Source organism: Trichosurus vulpecula, chromosome 2 (assembly GCF_011100635.1).
Source record: "Trichosurus vulpecula isolate mTriVul1 chromosome 2, mTriVul1.pri, whole genome shotgun sequence".
Lineage (NCBI taxonomy): Eukaryota > Metazoa > Chordata > Mammalia > Diprotodontia > Phalangeridae > Trichosurus > Trichosurus vulpecula.
Window position 1 is genome coordinate 428,324,034 of NC_050574.1, and position 27,027 is coordinate 428,351,060.

Here is a 27,027-nt window from a genome sequence, read left to right on the forward strand (position 1 = left end):
TAACTTGGCCTGGGGCATATAACAAGTAAGTATCTGAGGATAAATTTGAGCTCAGGTCTTTCTAATTCCAGGCTCAGCACTCTATCCAAGTTACCAGCTGCCTGGTTTACAAAAACTTTACAAATGTTAGCTCATTTGACTCTGACAGTAAGTAGCTTTCCCTAAAGGTAGAAAAAGCTATCCCTACTACTTTGTTGGCCTAATTTTTATTAACATAGCTTTCTGATCACCTAAGGGCACAAAAATTCCCAGACCCATGGAGTATAGGCTTTTCAGATTTTGTGAGTTTGTGAGACAGCTCCATTCACAATGTCCTGAAGACCTGTTGACCAGATGTGTTTTCTTGAGGAGTCTTGGGAAGAATTAACTATCAAAGCTGAAGAGAAGTACATTGTATCCCTGTTGAATGTCTTTGCTCTGTGGGGGGAAAGTAAACTTCCATCCACCTGTTTAATGACTTACAAGTGTCATGCTTTGCCCCAAAATAACAAATAAAGAGAATGATATTACAGCTGCCCCCACATCCACCTTCTGCAAGAAACCTTAACATTAGTGGATTCCCTCTGAGATTTTCTCCACTCTATTCTTTGTATACCTTGCTTGTAATTATTTATTGATACATTGTTGTGGTCAATTTATTTCAAACATGTCCAACTCTTTCTGACCCCATTTGGGGTTTTCTTGGCAAAGATAATGGTTTCCCTTTTTCTTCTCCAGCTGATTTTATAAATGAGAAAACTGAGGCAAACAGGGGTAAGTGACTTGGCAGGGTTGCACAGCTAGTAAGTATATAAATTGGATTTGAACTGTCTTCCAGGCCCATGGTCTATCCACTGTGCCACCTAGCTGCTCTATTCATGTACTTACTTCCCTCATTAGACTGTGAGGTCTTTTTGAAAGTAGGGGCTTTCCTCCCACCCCTTACTTTGTATATCCAGTGTTCAGCAGTTTCTGACACATAGTAAGCACTTAAATGCTTGTTGACTTAAGATATATCTTTGAAGTAAATATTCCTTTGTAAGAGCTCTTCTTTTGAGCAGTAAAATGGAACTGGGGGAGGGGGTTAAAATGAGAAGAAAGCCAGTGGAGATCTGAGACAATGGTTGGCAAAGGAGATGCCCCCAAACCCTTCTGAGTATTCTGTGATCTTGAGAAGCAATATTCCAGATCTGGCCCCTAGAAAGTGGGGGCAGAACCAGCCAATTAAGAATATAGAACAGGAAGAAAAAAAGATGATTAAAATGGTCAATGTCAAGTCCAGATCGAAACTTTGCAGAAGATAATCTATAGTAGAGCTCCAGAGAGCTTTATACTTCCAACCCTTCCCAGCAAATTAAGTCTTTGAAGAAGAGTATCAAAAACAAAAGATTTTCCCTTGCAAAAGAAAGAATATACATGCTAGATAAAAGACTGTACATACTGACCAAATATGGGAAAATAATTGGAAAAAGGCATATGTAGTAAAGGGAAGAAGCAGTTTTTCTTTCTTTTCTTTTGCTCCTGCTTCATGTTTTGAGAAAAGCAATCTTTTGTCATTTGTTTTGTTTTGTTTACATTTGTGATTTTTGAGTGTTAGGGCTATTTTTGCACTCTTCTTCTGGCTTAGGGATGACCTCAGAATGTGCTTGTTCCACTTTTCACTAACTATTCATTTTTTTCTTAGGGCTCAAAGGCTCAGAAATTCTCTTTATCTTTCTGTGTAATCAAGAGATTCACCATAGCATAAAGGACCCCATAGAAAGCTGGGAGAAGTACTTTATTGCTATCTCTTATTTTTCCAGAAGCTCTTTCACATCAAGTTTCAGCCTCTCTTTCTGTCCCTAAGATTCTCCCTGTGGGGTTATGTGTGCTTGTACATCTATACAACTTCTCCCTTTCATAAACCCAAGAACTTTTCATTTTCCTTCTGGGTACATACTATCTCTTCCTAAATCTGTTTTATGTGATTTACCATTTGAGATTATAAAGGTTATGTTGCTAGTACAAGGAGTCCTAAGATTATATAAATTATAATTGAATTAACAATAATATAGAGTTATTTCTGAGTTGTCTGTGACATTTTTCCCCCAAACTGGCCTATGTATGTTTTCATTCTATGCTTTCAACTAGCTGACATTCTTGCTTTCAGAGAAAGGCTATAAGTGGGAGTTGTTGAATATGCTATATTAAGCTCCACTCTTACCAAAGCTAAAAAATACCAAATTCTTAAGACTTGTGGAATGAATGCAAAAAAAACTTTTGCTAAAGAAAGGAATCTCACTGATAATTACAATTTATTTTACTCATGTTCACCCTCTGTTACTTGCCTAGAACAAACTCATTCCCTCTTCCCCTTCCTTAGACTTTCTTTTTCTGTTTAAATCCTTTCCCTTCTCTAAGGCTCGATTAAGTTGCCATCCCACCCATGAAGAATATTTCTCTACTCTCAATATGCCATGTAAAATTTATCTCCCATTGTTTTCATTTTGTCAAAACATTTTGCTAGGATCTTGCCTTTCACTCATCATATTTCTACCTTCTACCACAATTATCTGAATATGTGCTGTGCCCCAAATATAAGATTGGATACTTCTGGAAAGTAATCTACATCGTGTTTTTGTTTCATACTTAGCATCTTGGAAGTAGAAGCACATAATAAATATTTCTTACATTAAAATTTGGACACTTCTGATAGCCTAGAAATTACTCGATCTCTTTTTTTCACATTTTAGACAAAGATATATATGTATATATACAAACATATATATATATGTATTTTTAAAAAAAAATCATCATCTGGAAAAAAATGCCATATGAGAAATGTAGACCTCCAATTACTGTATTTATCTGAAGAAATATTATCTCCACAGAATCAATCTTCTATCACCCAGGGATCAGCCAGGGCCACATTAAATGTCTTAGCACTTGGCTAGGAGATAGAGTATTTTATGCTGTCAGAGCACTGGACTTGGTGTTATAAGACACAGGTCCAAGTCCCAGCTCTGCCTTTTTAATGTTTTTGACTTAGGCAAAGTCCCCTAATGGCTCTACAACTCAGTTTTTCTCATCTCTAAAATGAGGATACCTTTTTTTGTACCTACCTCACATGATAGTTGTGCAGATTATAGGAGATAATGCATGGTGTATCTTTTTAAACTTTAGAATTTTACATAAAGTTAAGGCATTATTATTCTATAGACATTCTGATATCCCCTTTCATAGTAAGTGTCCACTGTAGATGGCAGAAGAAAAAAGAAGAGATAAGTCTCAAACAGGTAAGTATAATTTACTTTTCAATAGATACTCATAAAGTGTGGGTAGGAAGGAAATCAAACCACAAGCTAAGATGATGCTTTATACTTTAAAAATCAATTGACATAGACAATAAAAGCTACGAGTTTATGTAATAATTTGCAAAAAGGAATGTTATCTAAAAGATGCCTAAAACTCAGGAGGAAATTTAAGAAATGTTAGTAATTTTTAAACATCATTAGATTTATAATTCTTCCACAGCTATTAAACACTCAACCTTTTTGTGATGTGTGGCATGGCTCAAGGTCATGTAACATTATTCTATCTCAATTTAAGAATTTCTGTATTTCTGGAACAATACTTTTCTTTTCAAGTATATCACTATGGGGGGACAGGGTGAAGCCAAGATGGTGGAGTAAAAGCAGGGACTTGTTTGAGCTCTCCCCGAAATCCCTCCAAACACCTGTAAAAAGTGACTCTAGTCAAATTCTACAGCTACATAATCCATGAAATGACAGAGTGGAACAAGTCTCCAGCCAAAGATTCCCTGGATGGTTGCTGGGAAGGTTCTATCACACGATGCTGGGAGTGGAGCATGGCTAAACATCGGCTGAGCCAACACAGAATAAGCCAGAGCAGACCAGGTGGAGCAGGCCTCAGGGCACTGAGTCACTGAGCAATGGCAGTGTCCAGACTTCTCCACCCACAAATGTCAAAAACAACTTAGCAGGTCAGTGGGAAAACACTATTGCACTTGGATGAGAGAAGGGTGCCGTCTGGCCTGGTTCACGGTGGCTGAGGTCGCTGCAGCAGCACCTGCTTCCAAAACTCCAGGCCCACAAACTGCAGGGGGAATCAAGTGGCCATATCAGAGTGGGAGTGCAGGCATCTCTTTGATGGTGATGAGGCAGGATTCCTTTGCTTTACCCTGCTTAGATCTAGGCCCCAGTCTTGGTTAGCTGTCTTGAGGTGAGGAGGAGGGCTGCTGTGGCAGAGCTTGTGGTGGCTGTGGAGAAGTGGAAGAGTGTTGTGTGATTTGACCAGATGAGACTCTGGGTAGCCATTGGAGTCCCAATGGCTTTGAAAAACCCAGATGTTGGTGCTTCTGTCTCTGGTAACTTTGTATGTATTGCTATGGTCAGACAGAAACCTGTCTGTTTACATGTTTATATTGTCTCTGTTTATAATTTATGTTTGTATATGATCTGAAGTTCAGAGTGCTGACTTTTCCCCCTGAACTAAGTAAATAATATGTGCACGTTTAATTAATGTACGATTGTTAACCCCTTAAAGATGCTTTCCTTAAAAAAAAGCAGATCAAAAGCCTGTGCTAGTAGCCCTCTGGTGTTCTATGTTCACAAGTCTCATATGATCCACTTGTCTGATACAACTACCACCTCCGTACAAGCACTCAGCATATCATGTATGAACTACTGCAAAATACATCTAGTTGACCTCCATACCTCAAGTTTCTGCCCACTTTTGTCCATCCTCTACTCAAATGAGTTCTTTCCAAGTGCAAGTCTAATCGTGTTACTGTCCCCCCAAAACCCCACCCTGCCCCACACACACAATAAATGTCAATGACTTCCTAATGTCTCCAAGATCAGATATAAAATCCCATGTCATTTAAAACCTCTCACAGTCAGGCCCTTTCATATCTTTCCAGTCTTCTTATACATTACTCTCCTCCATGTACCTACTCTCTGTAAGCCAACCACCTAACTTCTTGCACATGACTCCTTCTACAAATATCCTTTCCCTCCTCCATGCATTTGCATTGTTCCTCCACCATTCCTGGAATATTCTCCCCCTCATCTCTATGTACTGGCTTGCTTCAAGATTCACCTCAAATATTACTTTCTACAGGGGGAGTCCTCACCCCTACACACTGCTAGTGTCTTCTCTCTAATATTTTCTCTCATTTATACTGGAAATACATTTCATTCACATAGTTTGAATGTTGCTCCCACAGTAGAATGATCTATTTGAGGGAGAGGACTTTATGTTGTGTTTTTCCTTTTCTTTGTATCTCCAGACCATAGCACCATGCATGGAACTTAGTAGCTGCTTAATAGACCTTTGATTGAATAAGGATGACTTTTGGACACAAATTGAAATAGAATGCCACAGAAATCCCTGCTCACTTTCAAATTCTGAGATTCTGTAATCGGGTGGAATTATGGACCTGGCAATTACTAGAGCTCTGACTTTGTGACATGGAATATAACCTCTCTGGACATCATTTTCCTCTTATGTAAATCGAGGGTGTTGATCTAGATAACATCTATAATTCCTTCCAGGACTAAGTCTATAATTCTCTAATCCAATGAGAATGGAAACTACTCCCCTCAAGCACTTAACTCCACCAGTGGTTCAGAACCTCTCAATGAATTACTCACTTCTTATTTTATTAAGAAATTCCTTTTGAGATGAGCTACCTCACTTGTCTTTTTTTACACTTCAGGAACTTTATTTTTACCCATCTTTCTTCCTGACTAAGACGAAACATTGGCACTGCATCTTATCAAGGGTAATCTTGCTAGCCATTGGGATAATTTCTTTTTGCCTTCTTCAGGACCTTGGTTCCTTTATCCATCACTTTTCTACTTTCTACCTTTAATTTCTCTTTCTTCACTGGCTCCTTCCCGTCTGATCTAAATGTTTTCATAAATTTAAAAGGGAACAAAAAAAAAGTTTTCTTTTGACTTTACCTTTTCCAACTCCTGCCATTCTCTCTATTATCCAAAGTAACCAATGCTTCTTTATTTGCTATATCTTTTTCATTGCCAAATGTGTTCATAGAGCTATTCCTGCTTCTATTTCCTTACCACTCATAACCTCTTTAACTCCTTGCAATTTGTCTTCTGTTTCACTAATTAGCTGGCACTATCTTCAAGGTTACTAAGGGCTATCAAATTATCAAACCCAATGATATAAATCCTCTTTGACATATGGGAAGAATTTAACACTGTTGATCATGCCCATCTTCCTTTTTTTAAAAAAATAATAATTTATTTATTTTTAGGTTTCAACATTCATTTCCACAAGATTTTGTGTTCCAAATTTTCTCCCCATCACTCCCCTGCTCCAACCCAAGATATCATGCATTCTGATTACCCTTTCCCTCAGTCTGCCCTCCCTTCTGTCACCCACCCCCTTATCCCCTTCCCCCTTACTTTCTTGTAGGGCAAGATAGATTTCCATGCACCATTGTCAGCATATCTTATTTCCCAGTTGCATGTAAAAACAATTTCAAACATTTGTTTTTTAAAACTTAGAGCTCCAGATTCCCTCCATTCTCCCTCCCTGTCCCCACCATCATTGAGAAGGCAAGCAATTTAATATAGATTATGCATGTGTAGTTATGCAAAACATTTCTATAATAGTCATATTGTAAAAGACTAACTATATTTCCCTCCATCCTATCCCACCTCCCATTTATTCTGTTTTCTCCTTTGACCCTGTCCCTTTTCAAAAGTGTTTGCCTCTGACTAACCCCTCCCCCATTCTGTACTCCCTCCTGTCATGCCTCCCCCCCCTTATCCCCTTACCTCCTACTTTCCTCTAGGATAAGACACTCAATTGAGTGTGTATGTTATTCCTTCCATAAGCCAAATCCAATCAGAGCAAGATTCACTCATTCCCTTTCACCTAATCCCTCTTCCCTTCCATTGTAACAGCTTTTTCTTGCCAATTTTATGTGAGATAATTTACCCCATTCTATCTCTCCCTTTCTCCTTCTCCCAACATATTCCTCTCCTACCTCTTAATTTTATGTGTAGATGTCATCCCTTCATATTCAACTCACCCTGTGACATCTGTCTATATATATATATATATATTCCCTTCAACTACCCTAATACTGAAAAACATCTCATGAATTGAAAATACTATCTTTCCACATAGAAATATAGACAAAGTGGTTCAACTTTAGCAAGTGCCTTATGATTTCTCTTTCCTGTTTACCTTTTCATGCTTCTCTTGATTCTTGTATTTGAAAGTCAAATTTTCTGTTCAGCTTTGATCTTTTCATCAAGAATGCTTGAAATCCTTTATTTCATTGAAAGTACTTTGCCCCTGAAGTACTAGACTCAGTTTTTCTAGGTAGGTGATTCTTGGTTTTAATCCTAGCCCTTTGATCCATTAAGGTAGAAGCTGCTAGTTCTTGTGTTATCCTAATTGTGTTTCCACAATACACAAAATGTCTCTTTGTGGCTGCTTGTCATACTTTCTCCATAGCCTGCGAACTCTAGAATTAGGATTTAGCTACCATACTCCCCAGTAGTTTTCCTTTTGGGATCTTTTTCAAGTGGCGATTGGTGGGTTCTTTCCATTTCTATTTTACCCTCTCTATCTAGAATATCAAGGCAGTTTTCCTTGATAATTTCTGGAAAGAGGATGTCTAGGCTTTTTTTTGATCATGGCTTTCAGGTAGTCCAATAATTTTAAAATTATCTCTCCTGGATCTATTTTCCAGATCAGTGGTTTTTCCAATGAGTTATTTCCCATAGTCTTCCATTTTTTCAATCTTTTGGTTCTGTTTTGTAATTTCTTGATTTCTCATAAAGTCTTTAATTTCTATTTGCTCCATTCTAAATTTTAAGGAACTATTTTCTTCATTGAGCTTTTGGACCTCCTTTTCCATTTGGCCAATTCTACTTTTTAAGGCATTCTTATCTTCATTGGCTTTTTGGAACTCTTATTCCAGTTGGGTTAGTCTGTTTTTCTTTTTTTTAACTTTTTTTTTAATTTTTGCAGGGAGGAAGGCAGGGCAAATGGGGTTAAGTGACTTGCCCAAGGTCACACAGCTAGTAAGTGTGTCAAGTGTCAGAGGCCAGATTTGAACTCAGGTCCTCCTGACTCCAGGGCCAGCGCTCTACTCACTGCACCACCTAGCTGCCCTTAGTCTATTTTTCAAGGTGTTATTTTATTCAGTATATTTTGGGTCTCCTTTAGCAAGCTTTTGACTCATTTTTTTATGATTTTCTTACATCATTCTCATTTCTTTTCCCAATTTTTCTTCTATTTCTCTTACTTGATTTTCTAACTCCTTTTTGAGCTATTCCATGGCCTGTGACCAATTCATATTTTCTTTGAGGCTTGGAATTTAGGAGTTTTGACTTTATTGTCTATTCTGGTTGTATGCTTAGATCTTCTTTGTCACCAAAGTAAGATTCTATAGTCTGATATTTTTTATCTCATTGTCAAGGTAGGACTCTGCTTCTAGAGTGGAGAGTACTCTGTCCCAAGTTTCAGGGTTTTGCTTAGCTATTGTCAGAGATACTTCTAGGCACCTGTAAATGTTTAGTTTTTCCAAAATGATATGATCAAAGAAGAGGTGTTTACTCCTTTACTAGCCTGTGCTCTGGTTTGTGAGTGACCTCATCACTCTTTTCTGCCTTGCAACTGTGAGGAGGATTCCCTCTCCACAGCCAACACAAGCTCTCCCATGCCAGCACTTCTGCTTACCCCAGGACCACCACCTAGGACAGCAACCCAGATCCAAGCAGGGCAAAGCAAGGGAATGCTGCCTCAGTGCCAATTAAAAAGATCCCTGCAATCCCTCTTTGATTAGCCACTTGATCTCCCCCACCATCTGTGGGCTTGGAGCACCAGAAGCAGTACCTGCTGCTGCTACTAGTGCTCTCTGCTGCCTCTGCTTTCTCCTGGCTGGGCCAGACCCCACTTTTCTCTCACCTAGATCCAACAGAGTTTCCCCACTGACCATCTGCTTTGTCTTTGGCATTTGTGGGTTGATAAGTTTGTAAACCACCACAGCTGCCAGTGACTCAATCTTCTAAGGCCTACTCTGGGCAGTCTATGGTGGTGTGCCCCAAGCCAGATGTGATAGACCCTTCCTGTTGGCCTTCCAGCTTGTCTTGGGGTGGAGATTTGTTTCACTTTGTCATTTTGTGGGCTCTGTAGCTCTAGAATTTGTTTAGAGTCATTTTTATAGATATTTGGATGGGTTTGGGGGAGAGCTCAAGCAAGTCCCTGCTTTTACTCCACCATCTTGGCTCTACCCTCATATCCCCATCTTTTTAAAAGACTTTTTCTCCTTTGCTTCAGTGACATCACTCTTTATTCCATTCCTATGTTTGTTCTTCTTTTTCTCCTTGAATTCCTCCTCCTCCCCTGTATTTATATAAGCTCTCTAAGGCCCAATTTTCTTTTCTTTCCATTTATTCTTTCTTGACAATCTTATTCATTTCTATAGCTCCAATTCACAGATTAATATGAATGAATCACCTATTAGGTTACCAGATTGGGCTTCTCTTTCCATGTACCAGGTCAGTACTTCCAACTTCCTATTGGGTGTTATAACTCATGTACCATGTTGAGTCATTAAATTCAGCCTATCAAATCTAATGCATCTTCTTTTCACCATAATTTGTCTTGTTCCTGACACCATTGTCCCAATCACCCATGCTCAAATTCTCAGTTTTATCTTTGATTATCCTCCTTTTTCTGTATCTCACTTTCCCTTCTTTACACTATGTCACTTGCCAAGTCCCTTCAACTTAATTTCTACAAATATTTTCAAGTGTTACACTTCTTTCCATGTCTTCCTCTCTAGGAGAGTTCAGTTACTCATTATTTTTCATTTGGATATTGGCAGAAGGCCTTTAATTGGATTTCCTTCATTTCTTTTCTCCAACCAGTTCATCCTTCACACCATTGCCAGCTTAATCTTTTCCAGTCATATTAAATTCAAAACACATTTATTAAATGTTTACCATGTGCCAAGCACTATTCTAGGTGATGGGGATACAAGACAGAAGGAAAAGTCCTGCCTGCCCTCAAAGAGCCTACATTTTGCTGGTGAGAAGCAAGATGTACCCACATAATAAATATAGACTATATTTAAGGTAATTACAAAATAAATTATGGAATGGGTACTACAACTCAGTGGATTAGGAAAGCCCTATGCATAATTTGATCATTATCTCTTTATTGCCTAAAAGCCTTCAGTAACTACCCATTGCTTCTTGAATATCCAAAATCTTTACTTAATTTGTCATTCAGTCCTCCACAGTTTACCACCAACCTGTCTTTCTAAATTTCTAAATACATCATGTCATCCATGATGTAAGTCAAAATAAAATGTTAAAATATCTTGCCAAATTCATCTGTGCCTCTACTCACATCATATGACTGGAATGGTTGACCCCTACTCTCCACTTATTAAAATCTCAAGCCTCCTTCATTGTCTTTTTCTATGAAGTGTTTTCTACTCCTCATAATCAAAAGGGAGTTCTTCCTGTTACCTCTCCTATAATTTTGTTTGTATCTCTCTCATGTACTTAGCATGTTATTTTTTTGAGTTATAGTGATTTATAAACATCATGTATCCCCTACTAAACTATAAACACTATCAGGGAATAGAATTATTTCCTCTTATTTTTTATGTTCCTTGGCACCTAGAAGAGTTGTCTGCAGCAGAGATGTCAAACACATGCCTATATCCCAGCAGCAATACTCTAGAGAGTGGCCAAAACCAGTTTGTTTGCTTTTTTTGGTAAATTTTTTGTTGATTTAAAGCTAAAATACAAAATTAGAAAAGAAAAATAAAAGAAGCTTTTTATGTACACAGCAGAATATAAGACAGGATTCAATAAAAAACAATAAATTTCCATTTCAAGAAAGCCTATATAATAAATACTACACATTGTTTTCAAAGCTATCCATCTTTTCTTTGCTTCCTTCTAGGTTTTCTTTTGTTCTCTGCTGTGTGCTTTTATATCTCCCCACCCCCGCCACAAACAAGGCAGTTAAATGTGGATATGTGTGTGTGATGTATGTATGTGTACATTCATATGTATACACACATATATACACATACTTAGGTATATAAAAACTTACCCATATATACATATATATGTAAGACCATACTGTTCTTATTTCCACTTGCCGTCTCTTCTCTGGAGGTAGATAGCGCCTTCCTTCATAAGTGCAAGTCTTTCCATGTTTTTCTAAATCAACCAGCTCATTATTTCCTACACTACAGCACTATTCTGACACAATCATATCCTATCTGAGAAGTTGTCTATGAAAGTTTTTATTCCCAATTTTCTGCATTCCCTCTATTTTTTGCTGCTTTGATTTAGTTTATATAATGAATTTTTCTATTTAATATAACTGAAATTATCCCTTTTAAACTTCAACAATGCTCTCTCCTTGTAATAAAATTTGACCAACCCTGACATACTGCGCTTTTCTCAGCAACCTAAAGGGCAAGGACAACTCCAGGGGACTCACGATGGAGAATGCTATCTTCATTCAGAGAAAGAACTGCGAAGTTTGAATACAGACTGAGGCACACTACATGCTCGCCTTTTCTGCTTCTCTTTTGTTTTTGTTTTTGGGTTTTTTTTTTTTGGTTCTGTTTCTTCTTTCTCATGATTCATTCCATTGGTCAAAATTCTTCTCCACGACCTGACTAGAGCATAAATTAATTCAATGCGAAGTTATACATGACAGTTATATGGGACTTCATGCCGTCTTGGGGAGGGAGGGGGGAGGGAGGGGAGAAAAACTGGAACTCAAAACTATGTAGACCCGTGTGTGGCAAACTAAAAATAAATAAAGAAATTTATTTAATTTAAAAAAAAAATTTTTGACGTCTGATACTGCTGAATTTACTTCTTTACATTGTTTTTTTTTATCACTGATTTCTTTGACATTCCTCACCTTTTGTTCTTTCAAGTGAACTTTGTAATTACTTTTTTAACACAGAAAAATAATTTTTTTAGCAATTTAATTGGAATGGCATTGAATAAATAGATTAGTTAGGTAAAATACTCATTTTTTATTACATTGGCTTTACCTACCCATAAAAAATAAATATTATCTAAATTTTTTAAATCTGACTTTATATAAAAAGTATTTTACATTTATGTTCACGTAGTTCCTGTGTCTGTTTTGGGAGGTATACTTGAAGGTATTCTATAATCTAGTTATTTTAAATGGTCTAACACAATATTGAATAATATTGGTGACACATATTGTAGTTTCCCTATTTTTCTTTTTTTGTTAAATCTGTTTTAGCTTTGGCTTTGTCTGAGATCATGATTACTGCCCCTGCTTTTTTATAATAGATCCTATTGCAGCCGTTTATTTTGTGTGTGTCTCATATTTTTATTGTGTTTCCTGAAAGCAACATACAATTGAATTCAAATTTCTAATAGATCCATTTCCATTTGGGGAGTAAATGTATCCTATTCACATTCTAAACTATAATTATTTGTCTGTTTCTCTCCTTCATATTTTTCCCAACCATCCTTCTTACCCTATTTATGCTATCCCTCCTCATTCCTCTAATTTACTTCTACCTGCTACCTTGCCCTCCTAATCTTTAACTTACACACTCCTCTGAGTCCCTCCTTTATCCTCTCCTCCAATCCTATCCCCTTGTCCTCTTATTTCTTTCTGAATTTAGAAGACATTTATACCCTTCTAGATATATATGTTGTTCCCTTTTTAACCCATTAACAATAAAGAGTAAGGTTGCAGAATTATCTGCCCTCCCCCATATTTGCTCTTTGTGTATCAATTCTTCCTTTCCTGCCTCATTTGTATTATATAATTACTCCTTTTAATCTCTCACTATACAATTATACATATATATATATGTATATATTTGCAACAACTCCACCATACACAGCATAGCCCAATGTTTCTTACACACTACCCAAATAATGATGACAGTCATGAGTACTGTTCACATTTTCACATGTAAAAAGTTCACTGTTTGACCTTGTTGAATCCCTTATTGTTGGTCTTTAATGTTTACCTTATATTTCTCTTGGACCTTATAAGTTAAATTTTCCATTAACTTCTTTTGTTTTGTCAAAAATACTTTAAAGTCTTTCTGTTAATTAAATATACATTTTTTTCTTTCAAGATTATACTTAACTTTTCTGGATAAATTACCCTTGGTCATAACCTCAGCTCTTTTGCTATATGAAATACAATATTGCAAGACCTACAGTTCCTTCCTGTAGTAGTAGCTAGGTCTGATGTAATCCTTAGTGAAGCTTCATGATATTTAAATTGTTTTATTTTCTGTTGTTTGAAATATTTTATCCTTACCCTGGGAACTTTGAAACTTGTTTATAGTATTCCTACAAGTTTTCCTCCTAGGATCTCTTTCAGGTAGTATTCAATGGATTTTTTTCCTGTTTCTGATTTGTCTTCTTGTTCTAGAACTTCAGGACAATTTTCCTTAGTAATTTCTTGTAATAATATATCAAGATTCTTTCCTTTTATCATAATATTCAGGTAGTCTCACTATTGTATTATTTCTTTCAATCTGTTCTCCAATCTGTTTTCTAATGAGATGGTTCATATCGCCTTCCATTTGTTTTCTTTCTTTTGATTTTGTTTTATTTCTTGTTGTCTGATAATATTGTTAGCTTCCATTCACCCAATCTTAGTTTTCAAGGAATTATTTTCTTCCTTAAGTTTTTTTTTTATTCTCTAAGTTGGTTATTTTTTCATAATTTTCTTGATTTTCCTTGATTGCTCTTATTTTTTCTAGTTTTTCCTCAAACTCTCTTATATGATTTTTACAATCCTTCTTAAGTTCTTCCAAGAACTCTTTTTGTGCTTGAGACCGTTTGACATTTCTCACTGAAAAAGGCATGGCTTTTTTTAGCTCCACTATTTTCTTCTGAATATGAACCCAGATCTACTCTATCCCCATAGCAGCTATCTGGTTTTTTCTCCTTTGTCTTCTCATTTTATTTTTTTGTTTTTTGTTTTTAGCAGCTATTAATCCAATCACTTTCTAGTCCCAAAATGGAGAGAATGATACCCCAAGCCTCAGGTCCTTCTTACCGTTATTTTCTGAGGTCTGTCCTGGGGCCTAATCTTGCTAGGGCCTCCAACCATGCTCTCATGCAAATGCTGTTGCTCCCTGCAGTCCCTCTGGTGGCTGCAAATGATAGCTGTTCTCTCTGCCCTGGCACTGAAACCAGGGACTCTGCACTACTGCAAGTGCCCACAGGCAGCAGGGTCCTCACCCCTCTGCTACCACACTCAGCACACTCAGCTAGCTCCTTCTCCCCTACAGCCACAGTCCAGCAGGTGTCCAGTCAGCACAACTGTACTCGGCATCCCTGAACAACAGAAGAAGTTTCTTCAATCTTCTCCTACCCAGCTGTCTGACTTCTGCACTGTCCATGAGGTAAAATTTCCTGAGGCTGAGGCTGCCTCTTAACCCAGCTGCTGCCTGGGCTTGTTCTTTGTTGATTCTACAGAGTCTGCTGGAGGTGTTTGCAGTTCACTCAGGCCAGGCCTCAGCCTCTGCAGGTTGGGTCTTTCCTAGAGTCTTCTCAAGTTGTCTGTTAGAGAACAAATGTCTTACCCCAACTCCTTTTTTTTTTAAATTTCTGTTTCTCTACAGTCACTCTGATGCTCTGTCAAGTTTTTTTTTTTGCTTTTTGGGGTTTTTTTTGTATGTTTGTTTTTTTTTGGAGAGGGGAAGGCAGGGCAATTGGGGTTGAGTGACTTGCCCAAGGTCACACAGCTAGTAAATGTGTCAAGTGTCTGAGGCCAGATTTGAACTCAGCTCCTCCTGACTCCAGGGCCGGTGCTCTACTCACTGTGCCACCTAGCTGCCCTCTGTCTATTTTTGTGGAGGAAATTTGGCTAACCAAAAGATTTCTGACCTACTTCTCCATCTTCCCAAAATCCTCACCAAAACCAGATTAAAGAATAATTTGAAAATATTTTTAAAATGTCTAAAAATCCAAAAGAACATAGTTAACATTAACAAACTCATGCCTTCTAATGTTAGTGAAGTTCATAATAGTAATAAAGGTGCTCAAAAGCCTTGGTTAAACTAAATGTGTTGAATTGAAGTATCACCTGATGCTATGGTAGGGGAAGGGTGGCTGGACTTTTCCAAAAGCATTGGCTGAGATTGTTCCCTGTGCTCTCCATTAGCCTATGCTGGTCTTTAGTGGGTCTCACAACTGATAGCTTAATTCCTCCAAATGAGTTTCTCAAGAAACAGATGAGAGCACAGATCTCTAAAAGAGGTAGTCTATCATGTTAAACATGAGAAAATTAATCATTTAATATATGTCCAGGTCCTGGTAGCATGATTACATGGAAAGAACTCTAGATTTGCAGTCAACAGACATGAATTCAGATTCCTGAGCTGCTAACTACTATTTCTGTAACCTTGCATAAATTACTTAACTTTTCTTGTTCACAGTTTTATCATCTGTAAAATGAGAGTTTGGATTTTAGAGTTTGGTCTCTGAGGCTAATTCACAACTTTGTCTGATCAGATCACTCCCTGGTTTGGTCTCTCAGCTCCTTTCTCCTACCATTTTGCTGCTCCCTCCTTATTTTCCCTGATGTAGGGGTAGGGACCTGGCCCTTACCCCACTGATGTTTCCCATGTCTTTCCTTCTAGAAACCATTTGGAAGATTAGTTAAATCTGTCAAAGCCCATTGCCACCCAAATGCTACTTCCAAGTGTGGAAAAGGATTCCAAGTTTTGTTTGGAAATTTATGCCTTCCACACTCCAACCTGGATTTCTATATATATAAGTGTTACTGCCAGGAGTTTAGAAGATTCAGCACTTTTGCAGGAGCAGAAAAGCAGGGAATGACGCTCATAATGGAAAGTCCAGTCATATAGCCTACAGCATTTGTGAGATTATTAATGAACTTTTCTTTGTGGGGAGCTTTTCATTTAAGAAATCATAACTCAAGATTACCATACTGCTTAAGCAAAATTGAAATTGCTAATCTTCTGAGAGGAAAAGAATGCATCACTCTCCTTTCTATGATTCTGCTGAGCTTTCCTCAAAAATTTATAAGGAGCTACAATGAGATTTGAAATGTCCTTGGCAGAAAGCTACTAAATAGCTAAATCTTTGACCTCCTGGGACTACAAAAGTTGCCTGGAGGGTTAAGGGACCCTTAATAAGCTTAACATTGCTGAAGTAATTAACTCATTTTAGAGACATTCTTTTAGTGCCAAATGTTTTAAAAGAAGAGCTCAATCAAAATGATATTTTTGTTTGTTTCTGTGTTTTTCAGATTCAGGCAGGATCTTTATAATTTCTGGCATAATAGGAAGGTGATAAATGTGAATAATTCAGGGGAAATGCCTCACAAGTCTTCTCAGTTGTAGTGAATGTGTTTTGTGATTTAGCTAAAAATTGGCATTTGCAGCCACTATCACATTTTAGCAAGAATGAAATTAACACATGAGAAACAAAGATTTTTCAAATGACACCAGGAAAGTAATTTGGAAAGTTGCAGCTAAGACAGTGGCATCCATGGTAAGAGAGGAATTGAGTTTACCTAGTGTTCTCCAGTGAATATATAAAAGGGGAACCAGATTGAATAATGATTAGGAAACAGAAAAAGAATCAGCAGTAACCTCCTTCGTGCAGTGGAAGACTGCATATAGAGAGTCAGCTACAGCTGCCTGTGGGAACAGTGAAAGGGGTTCCATTAGGAAAGCCAGCCCCAATGCAGGCAAAGAAGAATGAAAATTATTGATGTTATCATCAGAGACAAACCTGGTAGATGGAGGGCAGCAAGCCTTAATACTTAGATGAGGAATTTTCAGGATTGTAAGAAACCTGTTGAACTATGACTAGTAATGTGTGACCAGTAGATAAGATCACTTTGACTCCCCATGGGTGCTACAAGTTCTCAGCATTCTAAAAGCAGTTGTTCCAAATGTCCGTGAAGACCACAGTGCTCTGAACTCTGGCAATCCACAGTGTCCTGAAATCTGCTGGACCTGTGTGTACAGATATTTCTAGGGAGGTGGGAACTAGTGACAGAGGCCCCTAAAATTGAGGTCGGGACCATAACATGCACAAGCATGTGAGGAGGCAAAAATTGACCTTGACACAAAATTCCAAATAATAACAATAGACTGGAGAAATGAGTAAGCAGAAGAAACTAAACACAATAAATCCATATTTATGGCTCAAAAGTTCCCCAAGAAGTAAACATATCAAGCAGTGCTTTAGAGAAAAAAAAATGACCATGAGGAATAAATAGTACTGGAAGAAATGAAGCAAGAGGTTAAACAAAAGCTATTCTAATTCTTTCATCCAGGATTCTTATTTCATTTATAATTGCATTTTTAAAAATTATTCTGTACCATTGCATTGATCAGAATAGCCGTCTTTTACAGTTTATCATCATTAAAACATTGCACAATGATCTCCCAGTTCTTCTCACTCCACTTTACCTCAAATAAGTCTTTCCATGAATTTCTGAAACTCAACCAGCATAGTCATTTCTAATAGTGTAATAGTACTTTATCACAATCAAATGCCGTGACTTTTTCAGCAGTTCCTCCATTGTTAAGCCTCCCCTCAATGTCCAATTCTTGGCTACCTAAAAAAAGAGCTATTGTAATTACTTTTGTACATGAAGTCTTTTTCCTTTTCTTTTGATCTCTTTGGGGTACAGATTTAGTAGCAGCATTGCTGGGTCAAAGGGTATGCACAGTTTTATAGCCTTTTGGACATAGTTCCAAAATGTTCTTCAGAATGGTTGGAAGAATTCACAACTGTACCATCAATGCGTTAGTGTACCTATATTCCCATCCAGCATTTGTCATTTCTGATGGGCATGATATAGTACTTCAATTAATTTAATTCATATTTTTCTAATCAATAGAGATTTAGAGTATTTTTATTTGACTATAGATAGCTTTGATTTCTTCTGAAAATGTTCATATCTTTTCAATATTTATCAATTTGGGATTGGTTCCTTTTTCAAACAAGTTCGAATCATTTCTCTAAGCATTTAAGAAATGGAAGCTTTAGGGGAGAAACTTGCTGTAATTGTGTTTTATATTATGTTATTGTTTATGGTACCTTTTATCAAAATGTATTTGCCCTGATTATTTCTTTTAATTAGGTCTATTTTTGCTTTTCCTTTTTTATAGACTCTGATTGCTATCTCGAACTTTTTAAAATTCACCTGAAACAAAGTAGATTCCATTGCAGCCTTTTATTTTAACTGTGTGTGTTTCTGTTTCATGTGTCTCTTGTAAACAACAAATTCTTAGATTCTGATTTCTGATCTTTTTGACTATCCACTTCTATTTTTTTGGGTGAGCTCATCCCATTCATATTCACAGCTATGATTACTAACTTTATGCTTCTTTCTATCCCACTTTTCTTTTGTTTCTTCCACCCCTCCCCCTTTTTATCAAAGGACTTTTGCTCCTGACCATTGTCTCTCTTGATCCACCCACCCATTTTTCATCCCCCTCCCCTGCCCATCACTTTATCTTGCCCCTTTCCCTTCATATTTCCACATTGGGTAAGATAGATGTCTATACATAACTGAGAATGTGTGTGTGTGTGTGTGTGTGTGTATATGTGTGTGTGTATGTGTGTGTGTGTATGTGTGTGTGTTTGTATGTATTCTTCCCTCTTTGAACCAATTCTGATGAAAGTGATGTTCAAACATTGCCCATCCACTCTTATTTCCCCCTCCACAGTATAAAGCTCTTTCTTGCATGTCTTTTTTGTGTGAGAAAATTTTCCTATTATGCCTCTCGCCACTACTCCCAGTGAATACTATTTTTTACCCCTTAATCTCATGTTTTTGAACTCATCCCATAATAGCCAATTCACAACCATGCCCTCTGTCCATATATACTTCATCTGTCTTCATAATGATAAAATTCTTAGAAGATACATGTTTCATCTTCCCATACGGAAAGAAAAATGCTTTAATCTTATTGAGACCCTTGTGTTTTCTCTTTCCTGCTTACCTTTTTATGCTTCTCTCGAGTCTTGTATCTGAAAAGTCACATTTTCTATTCAGCTCTACTCTTTTCCTCAAGAATGCTTGAAAGTCCTCTATTTCATTAAATATCTATTTTTTCCCTTAAGGGATTATATTCAGTTTTGTTGGATAGGTTATTCTTGGTTTAATCCCAGATCTTCTGTCTCATTGAACATAATTTTTTCAAGCTCACTGTTCCTTTAATGTGGAAGCCACTAAATCCTGTGTGTTTCTGACTACTTGAAGTATTTTTGATCTGTGAGTTCTTGAATTTGGATATAAAATTCCTTGAAGTTTTATTTTGGAATCTTTTCCAGGAGGTGATGGGTGAATTCTTTTTGTTTCTGTTTTATTCTCTTGATCTAATATATTGAGGATGTTTTCCTTTATAATTTCTTGAAATATGGTATTTAGGCTCATTTTTAATCATGAATTTCTGATAGTTGAATAAACTTCTTAAAGTATTTTTTCCTCCAAAAAATTTTTAGGTCAGTTATTTTTTTCAGATGAGCTATTTCATATTTTCTTCTATTTTTCCATTCTTTTAAATTTGTTTTATTGTTTCCTGTTGTCTCATGGAGTCATTACCTTCCATTTGTCCAATTCTAATTTTTTTAGGAATTATTTTCTTCAGTGAGCTTTTGTGCTTCCTTTTCTCTATTTGGCTAATTCTGCTTTTTACAGAGTTCTTTTCTTTAGTTGAATTTGCCTTTTTACCACTAGGCCATTTTTTAAAAAAAATTATTATTTTCTTTAAGTTTTTTGTGCCTCTTTTCCTAAGCTGTTAATTCTCTTTTTATAACTTTCCTGCATCACTTTCATTTTCTTTTTTTGCATTTAATATTTATTATTTAATATTTTTAGTTTTCAACATTGATTTCCACAAGATTTTGAGTTACAAATATTTTCCCCATTTCTACCCTCCCCCCACATCAAGATGGCATATATTCTGATTTGCCCTTTCTCCAGTCTGCCCTCCTTCATTCACCCCACTCCCTGCCCCCAATTCCCTTTCCCCTTACTTTATTGTAAGGCAAGATAAATTTTTATACCCCATTGCCTGTATATCTTATTTCCCAGTTGCATGTAAAAACAACTTATTTTGAACATTAGTTTTTAGAACTTTGAGTTGCAAACCCTCCCTTCTTCCCTCCCCACCCACCCTCCTTGAGAAAGCAAGCAATTCAATATAGGTTATACATGTATCATTATGCAAAACACTTCCATAATAGTCATGTTGTGAAAGACTAACTATATTTCCCTTCATCCTGTCCTGTCCCTCTATATTCAATTTTCTCCCTTGACCCTGTCCCTTTTCAAAAGTGTTTACTTTTTACTATTTCCTACCCCAGACTACCCTCCCTTCTATCGTCCCCCCCTCCTATCCCCTTTCTTCCTACTTTTCTGTAGAGTAAGATACCCAATTGGCTGTGTTAATCCCTCCTTAAGACAAATCCAATGAGAGCAAGATTCACTCATTCCCTTTCACATGACCCTTCTTCCCTTCCATTATAACTGCTTTTTCTTGCAACTTTTATGTGAGATAATTTAACCTATTCTACCTCTCCCTTTCTCCTTCTCCCAATATATTCCTCTCTCACCCCTTAATTTTATTTTTCATATCATCCCTTCATATTCAACTCATCCTGTGCCTTGTGTGTGTGTGTGTGTGTGTGTGTGTGTGTTCCCTTCAACTGTTCTAATAGTGAAAAAGGCCTCATGAGTTATAAATATTATCTTTCCATGTAAGAATATAGACAAAATGGTTCAACTTTAGTAAGTCCCTTATGATTTCTCTTTCTTGTTTACCTTTTCTTACTTCTCTGGTTCTTGTATTTGAAAGCCAAATTTTCTATTCAGCTCTGGTCTTTTCATGAAGAATGCTTGAAAGTCCTCTATTTTGTGAAAATCCATAATTTGCCCTAGAGTATTATTCTCAGTTTTGCTGGGTAGGTGATTCTTGGTTTTAATCCTAGGTCCTTTGACCTCCAGAATGTCATATTCCAAGCTCTTTAATCCCTTAATGTAGAAGCTTCTAGATCTGGTATTATCCTGATTATGTTTCCTCAATGCTCGAATTGCTGCTTTCTGGTTGCTTGCAATATTTTCTCCTTGACCTGTGAACTGTGGAATTTGACTACAATATTCCTAGGAATTTTCTTTTTGGAATCTTTTTCAAGAGGTGATCAGTGGATTCTGTCCATTTCTATTTTACCCTCTGGTTCTAGAACATCAGTCCAGTTTTCCTTGATAATTTCTTGAAAGATGATAGACTCTTTTTTTGATCATGGCTTTCAGGTGGTCCAATAATTTTTAAATTCTCTCTTCTGGATCTATTTTCCAGGTCAATGGCTTTTCCATTGAGATATTTCACATTATCTTCCTTTTTAAATTCTTTCAGTTCTGTTTTATAATTTCTTGATTTCTCATAGAGTCACTGGCTTCCACTTGCTCCATTCTAATTTTTAAGGTGGTATTGTCTTCAGTGGTCTTTTGGACCTCCTTTTCCATTTGGCTAATTCTTCCTTTTAAATCATTCTTCTCCTTGTTGGCTTTTTGAAGCCCCTTTGCCATTTGGGTAAGTCTATTTTTGAGGTGTTATTTTCTTCAGTATTTTTTGGGTCTCCTTTAGCAAGTTGTTGACTTGTTTTTGACGATTTTCTTTTATCACTCTCCTTTCTATTCCCAGTTTTTCCTCTACTTCTCTTACTTGATTTTCCAAATCCTTTTTGAGCTCTTCCATGGCCTGAGACCAATTCATATTTTTTTTTCTTGGAGGCTTTTGATGTAGGATCTTTACTTTGTTGACTTCTTCTGACCGTATGTTTTGATCTTCTTTGTCACCAAAAAAAAAAAAATTCTATAATTTCAGTCTGATTCTTTTGCGCTGATTGTTCATTTTCCCAGCCAATTACTTGACTTTTGAGCTACTGATGAGGCTGTGACTGCTTTCAGAGTGGAGAGTGCTGTGTCACAAGCTTCAGAGGTTTTACACCGCTGTTTTCAGAGCTACTTCTATTCTGAGGTGGTATGATACTCCTCCCTTGGCCTGTGCTCTGGTCTGTGAGAGCAAGCATTCCTTTCTGCTTTATAAGTACAGGAGGACTCCCTCTCCACAGTCACTGCAAGCTCTGCCACACCAGCGCTCCTCCTCCCCCAAGAACCACTAACCAGGACACTGACCCAGATCCAAGCAGGGCAAAGCAAGAGAATCCTGCCCCTGAGCCAGAAAAGCATTCCCTGCACTCCTGCTCTGATCTTCACCTTGATTCCTCCCACCGTGTGGGCCCAAGGCTCCATAAGCAGCTGAACCTGGAGCTCTGGAAGCAGCCACAGGAGCTTTCTGCTCCTGCCACCATACCACCTCCACCTCCCAGAGACTGCGGCCAAACCATTCACTTCTCTTACCCAGATCCAGCAATTTTCCCACTGACCTGCTACATTGTTTTTGGCATTTGTGGGTTGAGAAGTCTGGTAACTACCACAGCTCAGTGATTCAGAGACCTGAGGGCTGCTCCTCCTGGTCTACTCCTGGCCTGGTCTGCCCTGGCATGGCCCATGCTGTGCTGCACTCTGCTCCCAGCATGGCGCGATAGACCCTTCCCAATGACCATCCAGGCCACCTTGGGCTGGAAACTTGTTTCCCTCTGTTATTTCATGGGTTCTGTATCTCTAGAATTTGTTTAGAGTCATTTCTCAGGTGTTTGGAGGGTTTTGGTGGGGAGCTTCAGAGAATCCCTGTTTTCAAGCTGTCATCTTGGCTCCACCCCCATCACTTTCATTTCTTTTCCCTGTTTTTCATATAGCACTCTTCTCTCTGTCTTTGACTATTCTAAGTATTCCTGTTTTATTTGTGTCCAATTAACATTTTTATTTGAGGCTTTTTTGGTAGCTTGTTTCACATTGCTTTCTTTTTCTGAGTTTATGTCTTGTTCTTTTCTGCCACTATAGTAGCTTTTCATGATCAAATTGGTTTTTGTTGTTCTTATAGTTTGTTCATTTTTTGGGTGTGGGAATGCAAGTTTTTTCATGCTACTGTTTAAAGAGCTAGTTTGGGGGGAAAGTTGTCTGGTCACTGCTCTCCTGGTCTGGTCTTGTGACTGACCACAAGTGACCTCTCCATCTTGGGATTGTCATATAAGATTGCTTCTGGGCAAAAAAGTTTCCAATCAGTGCCAGCTGTACCCAGTGTCAGAAAAGGATTCCCTGTAATCTCTTTTGACTAGTTGTGGGGCCCACTTACTGTCTCTGATCTAAGAGCTCTCAACCCAGCTGTTGTTGCCACTACAATATATGCTACAAGGTCTACCTCTGATACTCCTGTACTGCTGCAGGCCAGCTCCCAGACCTCTCTTGATGACCTACTCAGGTATCTTAGCTCAGAAACACTCTAACTTTTTGTTGGTTCTGCTGCTTTAAAATTTTATTTGAGGGGTTATTTTAAATTTGTTTGGAGTTGACTGTTAAGAAAGTTCCACTGGGTGGCTGTGTCTCCTTTGATACCTTGTCTCCAACTCATGTATGTGTGTGTATATATATGTATATATAATACACATGTATTTATATATACATATATATCTTCAAACACATAAAGCAAATAATAATAATTCAAAGAAGAAAAGTAGGTAGCAATATCAAGGTTTGCAAAACACTTTCCAAATATTGTTTTGTTTTATCCTCACAACAACACTCGGAATTAAGTGCTATTACCTCTATTTTAAAGAAGAAGAAACTGATGTAGACAGTCTTCCTGACATGAGGTCCTGTACTCTATCTTCTGTGCTATCTACTGATATGATGAAGGGAAACTGAAACCTATAAAAGACACATTCTATACTAATTCACTGCGGTTTGTACATTTGATTGTTTAGGAGTAGTTACAAAAATTTATTAAGCATGCACTATATGCTAGGCAGGTGCAGCTAAGTACCGCAGTGGGTAGACCACCAGGCCTAGAGTCAGGAAGATTCATGTTTGTGGGTACAAATTTGGCCTCAGACATTTACTAGCTATGTGATCCCAGGCAAGTCACTTAATCCTGTTTGCCTCAGTTTACTCATCTGTAAAATAAGCTGGATAAGGAAATGACAAACCACTCTAGAATAGTTTCTGAGAAAACTTCAAAAGGAATCATGAAGAGTCAGATGCAACTGAAAAATGGTTCAACAATATTAGCATGTGCCAGACAATGTGCTAAACCTTGGGGTTACAAAGAAAGGCAAAAAACCAGTCCCTTCTTTCAAATAGCTCACAGTAACATGAGGGAGAGAATATGGAAACATATATGTACAAAAAATATATATAGTGTGTATATATAATAGATATAGATATAAAGATATCCACATAGTTATATCTATGTTTGAAAAATTGAAGATAATCACAAGTGGAAGCCACACCTATTAAAAGACATCAGGAGCAATTTCCTGTGAAAGGTGAAGTTTTAGAAAGTATTTGAAGGAGGCCAGGAAAGGAAGAGAGAGAGAGAGAGGGAGAAAGACATAGGGAGAGAGAGAGAGAAAGAGAGAGAGAGAGAGAGAGAGAGAGAGAGAGAGAGAGAGAGAGAATATGAATTCGAAGCATGGGGAACAGCCAGTGAAAATACATAATTAGAAATGAGAAGGTCCTCAACCAGGAGTAATAAGTAGGCCAGTATTGTTAAATAATGAGTAAGTGAATAGGATTATAGAATAAGAGGACTAGGAAGGGACAAGATTATGAAAGGCTTTAAAAGGCAAACAGAGAATTTATTTTATCCAGGAGGAAATAGTAAGCCAGTGGAGATCATTAAACAGGACTTTATTTGTGGGGGATGCAATGAAGTGGGGAGATACTTTAGTCAGGAAAAGCATTCTGAAGTCTGCCAAAAGAGTCATGATATGAAAGGGTGAAGCCTGGGGTTCAACCCCCAATTGAGAGTGGCAGTGTCTAAGGAAAGAGAAATAGAAGATTAACGTGTTTAATAATTGTTCCACATATAAAGTGGATGTTCAAAGTATCTTAATGAATCCAAGCCTTTTACCAAGGTCACACTTTAAATTTCATACTCCTAAGAGGGGAATGGTTAAGGTTTATAACTGGAAAATTCCTGAGAAATTATCTAGCCCTACAACTTCATCTGAGTGAGGAAAATTTAGGTACGGAGAATTTAAGTAAATTACCCACTATTACACAAGTAGGTAGTAGTCAGCAGAAGCTGGCACCAAAATCCAGAAGTTTTCAGAAAACTGCATTGCCATAGGCTTTTTGGAAAGAAAAAAAAAGAGATAGCAATTTTTCTCTAGTTGGTAAGCAATAATTTTTACTTTCTGTAAATGCTTATTTGTGAGACCATTTGGGTGATTCAAGCCCCACTATTGTTCATTAGAAAACCTCAGATCTTCTTGTGTAAACCTGGGCAATTCTATTTCTTTAACTTACCCAGTTTCCAGGTTCTAGAAAGTCTGCTGACTTGGAAGTCTGCTCTGTGGCATACTGCACTATAGTTCTTTTTTCATAAACATAGAATTTGTTTTGTACACTAATAAATACTTGGTCTTTTAAATTTTTAACATTCTTTTTTTTTAAATTTCAATTCCCAAATCTCTCACTCCCTTTAACCTCTCCCCCATTCATTGACAAAGCAAGAAATATAATATCCTGTGTCGGTAAGGCAAGATTCATGACCTCAAGGATGACCATGAACATGCCTGAATGATTCATAATCGCAAAATATGAAAAACTCTCTATGTAGAAGGCAGAGGAAGCATAACATTTATTTAAACACCAGAGAATCCAATCCCAGGACCAATTCCACATAGCAGTATATGTTCCAAAAACCAGTAAGCTCACCTTTGGGGTGGGGGAAGGGGAGATTCGGAACTCAAAATCTTGTGGAAGCAAATGTTGAAAACTAAAAATAAATTAATTAATAAAAAGATTACAGTTCCCTAAAGAAAAAAAATACAAAAAAAAGAAAGTTGTAATCATTAAAAAAGAATCGCATAGTGGATAATAGAGTGGTGGGTCAGTGGAATATATTAGAAACACAATATATAGAACTTATAGCACAATATTATAGCAAGGAGCCATCCTGTAACCTTCCCCCCTGCTAGGGCCTTCCTGTAAACAATCACTTATGAACCCTAACTCTTTGCTCAGCACTCTCTTCTGCAGCTTTGTCAATTCTGGCTCTCTCAGTGTCTACTCTTCAGCACCCTCTTTATGTCTGCTGCCTCAATGTCTTCTTCTCAATTCTGTCCCTCTTTAATTCTGGTTCTCTCACACTCTAGGCTCTCCTTATATACAGTCCTAGCCAGCATCTCCTTATATACAGTTCTAGTTACAACTCGGTGCACATACCATTGGCTCTGGTCTTAGCAACTCCCCTTAGGGCCCTAAGGGCTTCAAGCCTAAATTGGCTTAGTACCTGGTAAGTAGAGGCTTTAGGCCTACTTACCAACAAAGATATAATGAAGCTTTCCCACCTAACCCCACCTGAGGCCTACTGAATGAGTGGGTAAGATCTTTGATCACAATAATACTACATACCCATGGAAAATAGAATGCTTTCTAGTTTTCCCCAGAGTTTTGTGGAATAGTGAATTCTTGTCCCCAAAACTTGGATCTTTGGGTTGTTGTTGTGTTTGTCCTTCATACTTTTGAAGAGGACCATGATGTCAGGGAAATCACAACATGACTTGCAGTTGACTTTGATTTGAGTGAGGGAGGGTTGTGCAAGGTCACCAGCCAGACTTTCTCCTCCAGAGCCATCTGGATGCAGTGACCAGATCTTCATCAGGATGACTGGAGATGGCCCATTATGCAATGGGAGGCCTGGCCCATTTGGGCTCAGGCCTTTTCACGTACTCTCTTAGAGTGAGGTAATGCTCATTTAGTTAATAAGCCTCTTTATGAAGTGAGTCAAAGGATGGCCCCTTTAATTAGAAAAAAGAGAAAAATAAATCAAGCTGGGAGGGAAAGACCCCCAGGGTTGCTGTTTCAAAGAGCAACAGTTACAATTTACAT